Here is a 17,659-nt window from a genome sequence, read left to right as displayed (position 1 = left end):
CACTACTAGGCCTAAGTTAGCAGACAGAGGCAGTAAGCCTCCAAGACAACAATTACCTCAAGCAAGTAAAAGATACTTTTACAGAAAAAGCATGCAAAACAGATTTTACCCCACCAAATCATAAAATACAAACAGAAAAACAAAACAAAAAAAAACAAAAGAATGATTTGATGCAAAACTCTACTTTGTTCTTAGTAACAGTTAAGAAGTTGAATCCATATATCCATCAGTGACTTGAACTGTATTTTAAGAGGAGAAACTTGATAAGAGAAAACATTACATTTGATTCAGAATCACACAGTAGAACACTGAAATGGGCAAGGATACTGAAAAATAAAACCATTCATCTCAAGAACAAGTGATAACATAACACCAAAAAAAAAAAAAAGTCATGAAAATGCAGGAGTAAAAGAGATACTAGAATTATTTTGCAAGCAATTATTTATATTTTATATAAATGCTTCACAAAGCAAACACAAACCTTCTTGAAAAAAGTAAAAAATGTAAAAACTTTAACAAAGGAATAATATTCAAGAAAGTCAAGTCCTAGCTAGGGCTAGGAGGAGGAGGCACAGCCGCCTGTGCACCCAGCAGCCATCTGAGGCCACAGGAAGCACCCCGGGGAGCGGCGGCAGCATGTGCATGTGGCCAGGGGTGGGGAGTGGGGGTGGGGGTGGGGGTGGGGGTGGGGGTGGGGGTGGCAGCAGGCGCGGGAGCAGCACAGAGCAGCAGCCGGTTTGGGCGGGCAGCATCATGGACAAGAAGTTGTTCACCAAGGAGCTGGACCAGTGGATCAAGCAGCTCAACAAGAGCCTCTGAGAGAAGGCCAAAGAAATCCTGACAAAAGAATCTAACGTGCAAGAAGTTCGATGTCCAGTCACTGTGTGTGGAGATGTGCACGGGCAATTTCATGATCTCATGGAACTCTTTAGAATTGGTGGTAAATCACCAGATACTAATTACTTGTCTATGGGATACTATGTGGACAGAGGATATTACTCCGTTGAAACAGTTACACTGCTTGTAGCTCTTAAGGTTCATTACCGAGAGTGTATCACCATACTCCGAGGAAATCACGAGAGCAGACAGATCACACAAGTTTATGGTTTCTATGATGAGTGTTTAAGGAAATACGGAAATGCAAAGGTTTGGAAATACTTCACAGACCTTTTTGACTATCTTCTTCTCACTGCCTCAGTGGATGGGCAGATCTGTCTACATGGTGATCTCTCACCATCCATAGACACACTGGATCACATCTGAGCACTTGATCGCCTACAAGAAGTTCCTCATGAGGGTCCAATGTGTGACTTGCTGAGGTCAGATCCAGATGACCATGGTGGGTGGGGGATATCTCCTCGGGGAGCTGGTTATACCTTTGGCCAAGATATTTCTGAGACATTTAATCATGCCAATGGCCTTACCTTGGTGTTCAGAGCTCACCAGCTGGTGATGGAGGGATATAACTGGTGCCATGACCGGAATATAGTAACAAATTTCAGTGCTCCAAACTATTGCTATCGTTGTGGTAACCAAGCTGCAATCATGGAACTTGATGACACTCTTAAGTATTCTTTCTTGCAGTTTGATCCAGCACTTCGTAGAGGCGAGCCACATGTCACTCGTACCCCAGACTACTTCCTGTAATGAAAATTTAAAGTTGTACAGTATTGCCATGAACCGTATGGTGACCTAATGGAAATGGGAAGAGCAACAGTAACTCCAAAGTGTCAGAAAATAGTTAACATTCAAAACACTTGTTTCACACGGACCAAAAGATGTATAAAAATACAAGCCTCTTGTCATCAACAGCCGTGACCACTTTAGAATGAACCACTTCATTGCATGCTGACACGACATTGTTGGTCAAGAATCCAGTTTCTGGCATAGCGCTATTTGTGGTTACTTTTGCTTTCTTGAGAGACTGCAGATATAGGATGTAAACATTAACACCTGTGAGTCCAGTTGACTTCCACTTAGCTGTAGCTTACTCAGCATGACTGTAGATGAGGATAGCAAACAATCATTGGAGTTTAATGAACATTTTTAAATAAGTACCAAGGCCTCCCTCTTGTTGTGTTTCTTTCAGGGATACCATTAATTTAATTGTATGATTTGTCTGCACTCAGTTTCTCTCCTTCTCAAATCTCAGCCCCGCGTTGTTCTTTGTTATTGTCAGAAACCCTGGTGAGTTGTTTTGAACAGAACTGTTTCCCTCCTGTAAGATGATGTTACTGCACAAGTCACTGCAGTGTTTTCATAATAAACTGGAGAACTGAGAAAGTCAGCTTTGGATTGTATCAGTGGGCACGACTGGTGCTGTTTATTAACAAGATAAATCTATTGATCAATTTCAGAATTTGTAGAATCCCAGGTAAAGAAAAATAAAGATCAAGGCCACTGTGTAAAAAAAAAAAAACAAAAAACAAAAAACAAAAAACAAAAAACAAAAAAGGAATAATATTCAAATATGGAAATTACAGAATTTAAAACAATCTTAGTGTATGGGCTAAATCATCAAGGCATGATAACAGAAAACAGAATGAATAACCATGAGCAAAAGCTGTTAAAACTTAGTGAACTTTTAAAAGGCTTAAGAAAACATTAACCAGGCCTGCAAAACAAGAAAAAAAATAGCCTGCATTTGTGTCATCAGAGAAAAAGAATGGGAAAGTAGGAGAAAATAATTTGTACTGTTTGTATTTATACTTGGTGCTTATGCTTTTTTGTTACTTTGCTTTCTATTCAAGCAAACTATTCTCTCTATTGAGAGAATTCAATTGACTCTGTATACTTATGAATTTGTCTATTTATCTTTGCAGCTTTTGTTTCATGTTTTATGAGACTGCTTTTTGTAGTTTAAACCTTTAACATCATTGAAATTTTTCTGTTGGGTTGACATTCTTATATTTATTTACTGTCCTTTTTCTTTCAAAGGAAGTTTTTTTAATCTTAAACTTCATTATGTATTAATATATCTAATGTGTTTTTTAACTAATGTCCAATGGTATATTTTATTATTTTAGTTTAACTGTGGGTTATATTTGGAAAAGTACCTGTAAATATTATATAATCATAACATCATTTTATATATTTTTATTAATGTGTTTTTGTTCACAGTTAAATTATTAATTGCAATATTTATTCTATTGGATTTAAATAATGATTTATATTCTTATCTGGCTTTAGTTTTGTATTTTATTAAATGTTCCCTTGGTTAAACTCTATTTAATTTATTCTTGTCTGGTCTTAATCAGGTTTTGTTAGAATTTTATTTATTTTGTAGTGGTTTCTACAGAGTTGAATACTACATACAGTATACTGTGTTTTGTGACCTTATGTCAAACAGAAAGATCACATTTTCACTTATGGTTCTATAGCCTAGCTGTCTCTTAAATACAATAGAGGACTGGGCTCAATTTATGATGTGACCATTTATGAGTTTTTGGACATTTCGATAGCTTAAAAGAAGTATATATTTGGTAAAAGCTATGCTTGAATTTTGACTTTTTTCAGACTAGTGTTATGCAGTATGATATTCTGTGATTCTTTTATCAGTTAATCATACAATTGTGAAGGTAAACACTGTGTGGCTAAGCTGTGACATTTGATACTCTAAGTATACTAAATGTACTTTTCAATTATTGTATGCTCATTGTAGAATACATTGGCTCTTTTTGTTTGTTTGTTTCTGTGTTTAAGGCCCAGTGTTCTTTTATTTAACACAAACATATATTCCTCAGTGGATACAAGCAAATTACAAATAACAAATGCAAATATACACTCTGCAATCTCTCAGTTGTCCAAGGCTGGATTACAGTCTTAGCAACAGTAAACAATGGCCAGAGTAGAAACCAGAAGCACAGACATTGCCATAACAAATAGGGACAGCTAGTAGCTGTGCACAAACTTTAATGATCACCTATCAAATTTATTTAAAGATCATAAACAAAAGCAATGATGCATATGAAGCTCAGGAAAAAGGAAGACCAAAGGGTGGATGTTTCAGTCCTTCTTAGAAGGGGCACAAAATACTCACGGGAGGAAATATGGAGGCAAAGTGTGGAGCAGAGACTGAAGGAAAGGCCATCCAGAGACTGCCCCACCTGGGGATCCATCGGATATACAGACACCAAACTCAGACAGGATTGTGAGTGCCAAGAAGTGCTTGTTGACAAGAGCCTGGTATAGCTGTCTCCTGAGAGGCTTTGCCAGAGCCTGACAAATACAGAGACAGATGCTTGCATCCAACCATTAGACTGAGAGTGGGGTTTCTGATGGAGGAGTTAGAGAAAGGACTGAAGGAGCTGAGGTGGTTTGCAAACATGAAGGAAGAACAATAGTATCATCCAGCCAGACCCCCCCAGAGCTCCCAGGGACTAAACCACCAACCGAAGAGAACACATGGAGGGACCCATGGCTCCAGATGCATATGTAGCAGAGGATGGACTTGTAGGGCATCAATGGGAGGAGAGGCCCTTGGCCCTGGGAAAGCTCAATGCCCCATTGTAGGGGAATGCCTGGACATGGAGGCAGGAGTAGGTGGGAGGGTGGGTGAACACCCTCTTAGAAACAGGGAGGGGGATAGGATAGGGGGTTTCCAGAGGGGAAACTGGGAAAGAAGTTAACATTTGAAATGTAAATACATAAAATAAATAAATAAATAATAAATAAAACACTGCACTGACAGTGTAAGCAATAATTTACTGACATTTTTATTGGTTATTTTATTTATTTACATTTCAAATGCTATCAAACTTCCACCTGCTTCTATGAGGGTGTTCTCCTACCCACATACCCACTCTTCCCTCACCGCAATAGCATTCAAGAACATCTTTAGCTTCATGTTTACATATTCTGAGTAGCAGGTAAAATGATATTATGATGTTTTTATTGTTCTAGGGTTGGAACTGGATGTTAACCAAATACTATTATGTCACTGAGCTATATCTCTAGGTGTATCTTTCATATAATTTTAAAACATGAAAATTGAGGTTTATATGAATGAGCCTAGTATTTAGATTCATATTTACCCTATCTTCACCAATATTTTTTATTTCAAAAATTTCAAGACTTCTCGTGTTATTATTTTCCTTTGTTGCTAGAACTTTAGCTGTTGTTTAAGAGTGTCTTAGTTAGTGATGAATCTATTAACTTTCCTTTGAGGATGTTTTATTTTCATTTCTGACAATTTAATATTGGATTCAGAACAACCTATAGTATATATATATATATATATATATATATCCTCAAAACATGTGCATATACTATACATGACAAAAGTGAACTGAGACTTTGAATGAAATGCAAGTTGATAATCATCTCATTAATTTAGGAAAATTATTTTGAGTTATAAAATGGTCTGAATGCTATCACAGAACATTTTAAAACTGGAAGAAGAAATCAGAAAAATAATATAAAATTCAGTAGCTGGAGAAAAACATGGGCTATTTCTGGTTTTAAAGATGGAGGAAGGCATCAATCCAACAAATGTGAATAGAAGAAAGAAATGAAAAAGTGAGTGTTTCTGTCCTACACTTTGTCTCCATATTTGCTCCCATTGGTATTTTGTTACTCCTTCTAAGGACCAAAGTGCTCACACTGGCTGTTCCACCTGGGTATCCATCCTATGTGCAGTTACCAAATGTAGATGCTGATGTGGAGGCCAGGAAGAATTATAATTATACAACAGTATTAAAAATAAAACACAACAAATTATATGTGAAAACATAATCAGGATAAAAATGAATAGTCCAAATCAGTAATCTAATTTCTTATACAGAGATCTAGAAAAGCAACAAGTAAATAAATTCTGGGTGATACAAAATAAATCAAAAGAAATTAGTCAAAGTAAATTGAATAAAAGTAACAATGAATGAAGAAAGTTGATTTTAAAACTATCATTAGATAGTTTTAAAACTATCATTAGAAACAATAAAAAAGATATTAATATTATAAAAATGAAAAACAATGCCACAAATGTTGCAAATGATACATATAACAAAATACTAAAAGACTACCACACTATTATTCAATAAAATGGCATTGAAAAAGTAGAACAATTTCTTATACCCTGGAATGACAAAAATTCAACTAAGATGATTTTAATAGTTCTAGAATCAACAAAGAACTGAATTTTTATTTAAAATGTTCCTCAAAAGAAAGAATCAGACAAAGTAGCTTGACTCAGGCCAGCAATTCTATCATACAAGAGGCTGATTCCCAGGAGTTTGAAGCTAAGCTAGTCTGCACTGCACAGTAAGTTCCAGACCATCAAGTGCTATAGCAACATGCAGTCTCAAATAATCCCCCACTCCTGGGCATATACCCAGAAGATGCTCCAATATATAACAAGGACATATGCTCCACTATGTTAATAGCAGCCTTATTTATAATAGCCAGAAGCTGGAAAGAACCCAGATGTCCTTCAACAGAGGAATGGATACAAAAAATGTGGTACATTTACACAATGGAATATTACTCAGCTATTAAAAATAATGAATTCTAGAAATTCTTAGGTAGATTGATGGAACTAGAAATTATCATCCCAAGTGAGTTAACCCACTCACAAAAGAACACACATGGTATTTACTCACTGATAAGCAGATGTTAGCCCGAAAGTTTGGAATAGCTAAGGCTCAACTCATAGACCACATGAAGCTCATGAAGAAGGAAGACCAAGTATGGATGCCTTGGTCCTACTTAGAAGGAGTCACAAAAATACTCAAGGGAGCAAATATGGAAACAAAGTGTGGGACAGAAACTGAAGGTGGGGCCATCTTGTGACCATTCCACCTGGATATCCATGCCATGTACAGTCACCAACGATAGATGTGGATATCAGGAAGTACTTGCTGACAAGAGCCTGATATAACTGTCTTCTTAGAGGTTTGCCAGAGTCTAACATATTCAGAGGCTGATGTTCACAGCTAACCACTGATCTGATTAAGGGTTTCCCAATGGAGAAGTTAGAGAGAAGACTGAAGGAGCAGAAAGGGTTTGTGACCCCATAATGAGAGCAACAATACCAACCAACCAGAGCACCCCAGTGTCTAAATCACCAGTCTGGGAGCACATAGGGAGGGACCCATGATTCCATCTGTACATGAATGGGAGGATGGCCTTGTTGGGCATAGGTGAAAGAAAAAATTCTTGGTCCCATGAAGGATAAACACCTATTGGGGGGGGAATCGAGGGTAGGGAGGTGGGAATGGGGGTTAGGTGGGGGCTTATCATCATAGAAGCATGAGGAGGGTGGTTGAGATAGAAGGTTCCTGGGTGGTGGGGGGAAGGGGGGAAAGGGAATAAAATCTGAAATGTAAATATAATATCTAATAAAAATAAATTAAAATAAAACAAGATAGAGCACAACAGGACACAAAATCAAAACTAAGAAAAAAAGAAGGAAAAAAGAAATCTATAGATCCAGATGACTGAAAGAATATTTTTTCCAGAATATCTAAGGAGGATAAAGGCAATATATGTAAGGTATAATTACTCCAACATTTACAAAAACATCCTTCTGAAAATTGTGTAAGAATAAGCACTTCATAGCTCAGTTCATGAGAAAAGTGGTACACTGGTCCTCAAATCAGAGAACTATCGGACAGCAAGCAAGAAAATGTTCAAGGAAAATAGGAGGGAAGAAGGAAAATGAAGGCCCATGTGTCAATAACTTTGATAACCAAAGAATCAAAATTTCCCTACTAAAGTGTTAGTAAATTGAATTGGGCTATATAAATTATATACTTATACTAATAAGCAATAATCAGTATGAACAAAATTTACTTCCTTTAGTTAAGTAACACTGACTTCTGAAATACATATTATGGTGATTCAGTATATTAGTGACATTAAATGAAAAGTCATAAGATTATTTCAACTGATGCAGAAAAACAATTTGATAAAAATCCAATACCTCTGTTGTTACAAGTCATCAGCCAATTAATGAGAGACATTCTTCATTTCTCACACATAGTGTTGTATAAATCTCAGAACTATCAATTATGTAATAAAGCCCTCTTATAATCAGAAAGTCTCAACAGGTCTTCTGATATATCTTTCTAATTTTATATATATATATATATATATATATATATATATATATATAATATATATATATTATATATGTATATATAATTCCCCTTCTCATACTAAGGATCATGTGATTACCTTTGTTGACTTAGATAATTTTGGATAATAAGTAGAAACAGGAAGCCTCAATGTTAGAATTCTGCTGCACCTTTTCTCCTTTTATTACTGTATTCACTAAACATTTATGGAATGGGAGATATATGTTCACACTGTGCTACATGAAAAGTACAACAAAGTAAAAGGAAGATAGAACCTATCTTCAAAGATTGTTTTCAATACCAAGAAGTAAAAACAAATGAATAGATAAATAAAAAGAAAATAGCAGTGATTTTGAGCAAAAGAGATGGCTTAGCAGTTAAGAACACTTATTGCTCTTATAGTGAACTATGGTCTCATTCCCAGCACCTGCATAGTTGTCTCATAATCATCTGTAAGTTCATATTAAAGGTATATTAAAATTACTTATGGTATCTCTAGGCATTGACATATAGCATACATTCACATCCACATACACACATGCACATGTACCCATGCACATGAACATAAATAATAAAAAGAAAAGTAAGTTTGTTTGAGGGGAAACATTCTATCTATCTATCTATCTAATCTATCTATCTATCTATCTATCTATCTATCTATCTATCATCTATCTATAATTGTTTTAGTTTATAGTCTTTACCAAAATATTTTGAGATAGATGATATAACATGCTTATACTTCCTCAAATACATATGTGTGTGTGTGTGTGTGTGTGGAGAGAGAGAGAGAGAGAGAGAGAGAGAGAGAGAGAGAGAGAGAGAGAGAGAGAGAGAATAGAGAATATTTGAAAATGTATGAAAAAAGTACTGTAAGGGCCAAAGGGCCATCACTGTGCAATTCTTTGTCTTTTACTATCAGTAAATTATTTGCATATTGGTCCAATTGAGAATCTGTTTCTACTACTTCTACATTGCAAACTCATCTCAATATTTTCTTATCTATGGTCCTTCTGGGGCAAACCATGTTTCTGTTTGTAGGAACTGTACTTGGAGCTTTTTCTTCATTGGTTTATATTGGGTCTTTGCAACTTTTCTCCCAGAAAACAGATTTTCTTCCTGAAAAACTTTTTCTTCATATAAACAGGTTACTAGATTGAAATGATGGGTCTGGATAAAACATGGTAACTTATTTCATTAAGTCAAATGTATTTCAATACCTATGTCTTAGAATTGTTTTTGTTATTTCAAACAGGAAGAATGCGTTTTAAAATATTGGATTAAAGATGCTGAATGGGAGGAAGACCCCATAGGAAGGCTATCAGACTCAACTAACCTGGATCTCAGGGAGCTCTCTGAGATAAGTTACCAACCACGAGCATACCCTGGCTAATCCTAGGTCTCCAGCACAAATATAGCTGAGAACTGCCTAGTCTGGCCTCAGTAGGAGAAGATGAGCCTAATCATTGAAAGACTTGAAATTCCAGGGAAGGGGAAGGCCTGAGGTGTATGTGTAAGCACCCTCTCAGAAGCAAGGGGGAGGAGGAATGAGATGAAGAACTGTGGGAGGGGGGAACGGGAGGGGGGAATGGCTGGAATGTAAATAAATAAAATATTTTTTAAAAATTAAAATAAAATTCCAACTCAAAAAAGAACAATTGATCAACTGAAATAAAATTAGACAGATGAAAGCACTGGGGTCAGTAGACAAGACATTAAGGCACCAAAAGAAAAAATTATTTGTTAATGAATCTTTCAAAACTAAGAGTAAAATATAAACATTTTCAGAAACACAAAAATTGAACGAATTAATCAGTAGCAAAGTTGATCTACAGAAAGATTAAAGGGTGCCCTTAATACAGCCAAATGCTACTATTAGATAGAACTGTGGGTCTCATGACGAATAGAAAGCATTAGAAGTTGAAATGACTACATGGATGACATGACAAAAATTCCACATATAATTGGGACTATTTTTATATTCAGTAGCAGAGATTGAACACAGGGCCTTGTTCACTCTACCACCATGATATATAACAAAGCTCTTTAAAACATTTATCATTTTTGAGACAATATCTCACTAATATGTTCATGTGGGGCTTGACCTGTTACTGTAGCCTAAACAGATCTTGAATTTGCTATCCACCAGCCTCAGATTCACAAGTAGATGAGATGAGAGGCTCTAGTCACTAGGCCTGGTACTTTGCCATTAAAACCATCCATGATGTGTTGATCCTCATAGCATCATTATGCTGAAGGTCTCTAGGCTCTAAATATCACATTATAACCTAGGCTTCAATACCTAAGTTATAGGATAAACAAATATTCTGCAATATTAAGTTATATAATTTGAGTGCATTTTTCTGTTTGCCCTCTCTTTATTTCTCAGAACCAGAAACCCATAAAATCACCTCTCCCTTTTAAAAACATCCTCCTCTGCCAGATTCTCAGATGACATGGTGTCTTAGTTTTGTGCCTAACTTAACAAAAAATTTTATTTCAATGTATGTGATATTTTTTCTATTTTACTGAAAAACTGGAAATTTCTATCTACTGTATGATACAGTTCAGAGTTTTTCTCTCTGCTTTTACTTGTGTTTTTTAGTTAAACATTAATTAAAGTCACAAATTTTGAAAGGATAAGCATAGTCCACTTCTCTTTTCTAAGTTTCAGAGATAAATGTCTATTTTCCACTCAGACTTGCAATTTAATATCTAATTTTATGTCAAAAAATGCTCACCATCCAAGATTAAACTTCTCATTCATCTTCCCTCCAAGTCTTTTTTTTTTTTTTACCAGTTTCTTAGTAATGACAGCTATGAGAATATTCCTTACAAATCTCTAATTACAAGAAGTGTAATTAGCTATGTTTTCAGCTGCTGAATGCTGATATCCATTTATATATTTGCTCAGAAAATAGGTGTCTCAACAACTGCTCCCAATAAATGAGTGAGTGAATTAGGGATTATGAAGCATGCATACTCATGGGGAACATTGGAGTCCCCAGATTGACAACTCTTATATGACCCTTCCTAGATTGTATATCTGATATACTTTGACTCATATTTCCTTTTTTTTTTTTTCTTTCTCTGCTCTACTCGTGGATAAATATGCAACATTATGTACTGGTTCTCTCAAACTTTCCTGGTTCCCTCATTATCTTATTTCTGATTTTAATGGAATCACTTTGAGTTTGTCAAACTTTAGGATAATGTTGACTGTGGATTTGTTTACTATAACCTTTATTATATCACACTTTTTATGGAGTGCAGGTTTTAAAAATATTCCTTATAATATTCTGAATTTTTTGTATCTTCTGTAATGCAACTATATGTTATTTCTCCTGAGACAGGATCTCCCCATGTAGCTTAATAAGTTCACATGGTTGTATGCTTTCATATGACCTTTTCATGAATCCTATGTATAGGTTTCCTCTTCAGTTAACTGTCAGTCTCTTTTGATGTACTGAAACATTTAGACTTTATTAGGTTCTATTTGCCAACTATTTGCCTCATTACATACAGTGTTTCATGTGTAGATGCTTTGAATCTTTAGATGTGTTTAGAGTACACATAGACATCAAGAAACAAGTTAGGGGCCTGTGTGAGATATTAAAAAAGGATTAATAGAATGGAGAATGTATGAAATTAGAAAGAAGAGTAATGAAGCAATAATGGTTAATCATACTAGAAAGTGGGATGTCACACTAGGGAAGAGAGTATCAGCAGGTGTAACTAACACTAAGGAGCTTTGAAAGAACTGTATCATAAACTATTATTCTATAAGCTTCACACAATATGTACATATATACATATATACATACATATGTACAAGAAGAGTTTAACATAAGTTACCCTGTAATGGGGGACCAATGCCTTCCCCCAGATACTACTGGGTATTAAATAAATATTTCAGTTCAAGTATGGATTATCCTTTTTTCAATTGTTGGATAGTGGATCCCAGAAAACATTGAAGGCTATTGTCATCTCTCTATTGTTTCAGAAGTTGATGGAAAGACTTTAATGTTTTAAGACACCATATACTCGAATAATAGTACATGGTGAATCAATCTGGTTCAGGCTTGAGAGTTTTATCTCCATTGGATAACTTTTATTTTGTTCAAATTATCTATGTATGCTACTAGTATTAAAAGAAAGAATATTCAATATTCTTACCTAGCTGCAAACATTATGAGCTACAATGGTAACTGCCTTTAAAAATATTTCTACCAGTACAATAGTGGCTCAATTGTTATGAGACTAGCCAACACATTCTGATTGGATTTAAGATCTACTCTAAAGACAGGCTATTTCTTGTCACCATTAAGTAGGCTACAATACTGAAGATGATTATGTCACAGGCTCTAGTACAGAGCCTACTAGTATGTTTCTGATAAGGTAAATGGACACAGAGTTAAACTGCTTCCTAAGTACTTACTTTTGTGTTCATAGATTGGTGCATTTCTCAACCTTCATAAAAGAAGCTTCTTTTTGTAGTGGAAAGGAATGAATGTAGAGATGTACAACTCGTCAATGCTCAAAGAATAAAAGATTGTGGGTTGATCAGTGAAAAATGGAACATTTGAATCACATATCTTCTCTTACCAAGGCTCAAGAAGTACTGTAGAAGAGAAGGCTGGAAATATTATAAGAGCTATAGGTAATGAATGACTACAGAAAAACAGAGTTTTCCAGACATAAGAGGGCAATTGTACCCATGGACTCTTAACAATTGTGAATGCATGTATGAGACCTGTATACGACCAAGATAGTCAGAATTCCAGCATAGATGAGAGAGGCTGGCATAAGTCCTACTTCTAGTTGAGGAGCCATTGGCAGTTGGGAGATGCTGAGAGTTGGTCAGTGAAGTTTGTTTGTTTTTTCAGGGAAGGCAGACCTGAGAGACTATCCATGCTCCAGTAGATGGGCCTACATTATGCATATACTGGCAAATCTAAGGAAATTTTAGTTTAAAAAATTATATAACACATAAAGTTGGAAAAGAAAATCCTGTGGGGGAAAGGGAGCACATTGTTTGTGAGGAAATGGAAGTGAATTTGTTCAAAACACATTATATGCCCATACAAAATACTCAATTAAAAAATCCAAAATTCTAAAAATTATTAAAATTTATCAAGTAAGAGACATTTTATACTAAAAAAAGATAGTCAGAAATACTTGTCATTGTTAAGGGTGTTAAAATGTAGGAGCAATATTATTTACTGTATTTATATTTAAATGTCCAGCCTGAACAGACAGAATTTGAGTGTGTTTTGACAAATAATTGTAAATTAACATAATGTTAACTAAGTAGCAACCTTGATTGCTGATTCTGTGTTAAACATGGTGTCATTACTATGGCTTAATTAAAAAACCTTTGATGTATTACATGTTGTCATTCTTTTAGTACATGTGTTCATTTTTATTCTAAATAGGATATTAGAATTCATACATATTCATAAGAGATAGGTTATAGTAGTTTGCAATTTTAAGTGGTGACTATATTAACTTTGCTTTCTTCTGAAAAGATTTAGTACATAGAGATTAAGCCCACTGAGTGGGTCAACCCATGAAACATCATATTGATCTATTCCATTGCTAATATCGTATCAACTGGACAGGATCAACAGAAAGTGACTAACACAATAAAGTTCTCATTAAGACACAAGTACTCCAATGTGTGGAAAATAAGTCCTATTAAGTTTCAGGGATCTGAAATTTCTGGGAATTTTTATAATTCCAGAAGCTAATAGTAGTTAGTGATATCCCTTCTAAAGTAAAAACCACATTGTTGCATCCAGTTTTGACTGATTTATTACAAAGAAGGATGAATGCATAACCTCTGGCAGAATCTTTGATGCCTACAGGCCTAGAATTATACACCTAATAATACTGTTTCAGCTTCCATACCTGCTGAACTGGAAGTCTGAAAGTTTTGTTTGAGGCCTAAGATGAAGTAAAAGCTTGGGCAAAGGTCACTTGAATTGTACAACTGAATAAACACCAGAGTATTGGATATTTCCCTATTGGGAAAGTATGTACTTTTGAAACAAGGTTTGACTAAGTTCTTTAAGCTAGTCTTCAGTGATCTCTGTAGTCTACACAGACTTTGAACTTGCAATCCCCCTGCTTTAGCCTTCTAAATAGCTAGTATTACAGTTTTGTGTCATAAGACCAAACTTATAATTTGAATTTGAAATTGGTTATATAGGTTCATAACTAAAGTGCTTAATCTCCAACATATGGTTCTATGCTCTAGCCTGTGGAGCTTTCAGTAGATAGAACCTAGTTTGTGGAAGTTAGTCACTAAGGATAGACTGATAATAGATATTCATTGAGTCTATGGGTTCTGCCTTGTTCTCTTTTCTCTTCTGCCTTGTTCTCTTGTCTCCCAATGAGTAGACATCAACCCATTCTTCTGCCACCATAGATTGATTCATTTCTACTTACAAGCAAGCATTCATTGCAATAATGAACTGGAACCATTCCAAAACTGTAAGGCATAATATTCCCCTTTTTTCAATTGTATCTGTCATGTATTTTATACCATTGATGAAAAAGGAAATAATATATGATTTTCATTCTCTTAAGCTCAACAGATTATATAATTGGACACACTTAGAACTACTCCATTATAAAATGAAACTGAGCATTTTGAATTAAAACAAAGCAAAATCAAATATGCAAACTGCTTGAACAAGTATCCTGTAGCTCTTTATAAACTTGTTGACCCTTGTTTGGTTTATAGTATATAAGCATTCAATTTTCCCCATTTTCTTGCTAGTTAGAGTTTGTATGTGATTAAACATGTTCAGCATTTTTCACATATTTATTGATCACTTATGTTTTATACATTGAGAATTTTACAATTTTTGGTTGGATTTTGTTTGAGCTTTTTAAGTTTTTAATTTGTGCATATCAATACTCTATCAGGCTTATAAGTGACATAAATTTTATCTTATTCTCTGTGTTGTTTTTTTTTCTTGGTTTCCTTAACTGTACAAAATATTTTAATTTTATGCAGTCTCACTGGTCAATACCTTGAATTATTTCCTGATTCATTGGAGAGAGGTATTTTCCCCATAATTTTCCTTCTTTCATGATTTTTTTCTTATATCTTCTTGTTTTATTTATACAAGATTAGATGTTATGTTGAAGTCCATGATCAATTTAATTGTTTATGTACACAGAGAAAAAAGATCTAGTTTCATTCTTCCATTTGTAGGAATTTCCAGCATTATTTAAAAAGGTGTTTTTATCAATGGGTATTTAAAGTTTCTCTCTTGAAAATCAGATGGGCACACCAGCATTCACTTATTCCTGCTTCTTTTATTCCTTTCTCTGGTCTCCATATCAAATATGCATAGCATGCTATGAAATCATGGAGTGTAATGCCTCTAGCATTTCACCTTTTACTTGTGATTACATTTTTGAATTTTGAGTTTTAAGATTGTATTTTTATTGCAGTCAAAAAAATCAAAAGAATTTTGTCAAAGATTGCATCAAATCAGTACATTACTTTAGCCAATCCTTGCATTGTACTGATAATATTATTCTGCTGATCTGAATTTTTTGATGATATGTTTATATTTCAGTAGTATATTGTCCATTACCTATGGATTTATACAATTTATGTAGACTTTTGTGGAATTTCTCCTATCTTTCATTAATTTTTAGTGAGCTTGAACATTTTATGGGTTTTAAATTTTAGCTGTTTAGCTTTTCAAATAGCACATAAAGCAAAACATTTTAAAAAAAAGTTGTTTTCTATATTCTACTTCCTCTTTCTCCCTGCTTTGTGCCCTTCCAACCACACACATAACCTCCTTTCCACTCTCATATTCCAGGAGTTCTGTTGCTTTCCCCACTCTCAATAACAACTTTTTCCCTTTTATGGCACCCATTTTAGTTTGATAGCCTATACCACACTTTCTCCCACATGGACATGTATAATTAATAAAAGCTAGGGCTCACATATGCAGAAGGAATGTGAAAGAATTGAGAGCTTTGGGCTAAAGAAGCCTGGTGTGTTGTAAGCATAGCTTAAGTTGCCATTGTGATGGGAGTCAGGATGGCCAAAATGCTAGGTAAAGTATATACAATGGTAGAGTGACTCATGAGCTTTTATAAGGTAATGAGATCGCCATTGGGAATTTATCTAAAGTCTCTTCTTGCTGCATTCTGACAAAGAATCTGACTGCATTCCTACTGTGTAATGAAAATTTGACTGAGAATGAAATAAAAAGTAATACAATAAGATACTTGGTAGAGAAAATTTTAAGACACTATAATATATAAGCTGTGGTGTTCATTGTTTTTCGTCAGCTCTGTCATTAGATAAAACATCAGAAAATTACAAAAAAATTAGGTAGTGAAAAGGAGACCAATACAGGGTTTTAAGTCACAGATAAGGAGAAAACAGATATGATCATTATTAAATTAGGACTGTTAAAAATAACTTTAGAGTTCTACACTGATAAAATGAGAAAGGTGTCCTGAGGGCAAGGGTGAAAACTCTAGTTTATAAAGCTGCAAATTTCTTTGAAAAGAGAGAGTCTGAATTGAAAATACTGTTATTGGAAATTCCCACTCAAAACCACCCATCTAGAAAAAAATATTTTCAGCTTCAGCTACAATGGTTTACAAAGAACAATGGAGTTGTTGGTGAAGGAGGTCAAACTATATTTAAGTTGAAAGAAAAACTTGGCCATGTGGGTTCATCTCAAGGTTCTGGAAAACCACTTAGTCTTTACAATGCATGACAGAGTTCAATTTCTTCCACTGATGCACTGACATACTATTTTGTGAAGCTGTGAAAGGGAGAAAAAAGTTTAAGTGAAGACCCAAGGATATTATAGAAGCTATTACTGAGGGATATCCACTAGTTATGATATAGGTAGTGATACTGTAGGCACCAGAAATAGAGGGATAGAGTCACTCCGGCTTGATGGAATCTAGATAATGCCACCAGAACCTTAAATGCTAGACACTGAGATGCAGTAGTTTATTCCTAAGTTTTGATCCATTTATTTTTATTTTTTTTTTTGCAAAAATGTTTCTCTGTGTATCCTTGGCTATCCTGGAATTCTCTCTATAGACCAGGTTGGCCTCAAACTCATAGCACGTACTACAACCAACTGGCATTTTATTCCTTTTGGACAAAAACTTTCCTTGCTGTACTACCAGTCTTATAATTTGGAATGAGAATGCTTATTCTGTGTCATTGTATATTAGAAACATAGAACGTGAGTTTTAAATTTATGGAGAATCACACTTACAAGGTCATCTTGAACATGGGATAAAAACAAAAACAACTTTGATCTTTGACTGTGTTGTAATTGCCAAAGATAATAGGGATGTCAAAAAGATTGAATGAAAATATTTTGCATTGTGAGATAAAAACAAGGATTTGAGGTTCAAGAATAGGATTCTAGAATTTTAAAATGATATTTTTGTATAAAATTGACCAGCTGTTGATATTTGACAATTATTCTTCACCATTAACTTGACTGGATTTACAATTACCTAGAAGATGCACCTTTGTGCATGCTCCCAAGAGTGTTTCCAGACAAGTTTAATCCAGGAGGCAA

General features: G+C 34.7%; 1 pseudogene; it reads left to right on the top strand.

The window, feature by feature from the left end:
• The first annotated feature begins 734 nt into the window (after positions 1-734).
• LOC117694424 (serine/threonine-protein phosphatase 2A catalytic subunit alpha isoform pseudogene) lies at positions 735-2,413 on the top strand (annotated as a pseudogene).
• The last annotated feature ends 15,246 nt before the right edge of the window (positions 2,414-17,659 follow it).

The sequence above is a fragment of the Arvicanthis niloticus genome, chromosome X (genome assembly GCF_011762505.2).
Source record: "Arvicanthis niloticus isolate mArvNil1 chromosome X, mArvNil1.pat.X, whole genome shotgun sequence".
NCBI classification, from domain to species: Eukaryota; Metazoa; Chordata; class Mammalia; order Rodentia; family Muridae; genus Arvicanthis; species Arvicanthis niloticus.
Note: the sequence above shows the minus strand (reverse complement) of the source record. Positions and strands in the feature narration are given on the sequence as shown.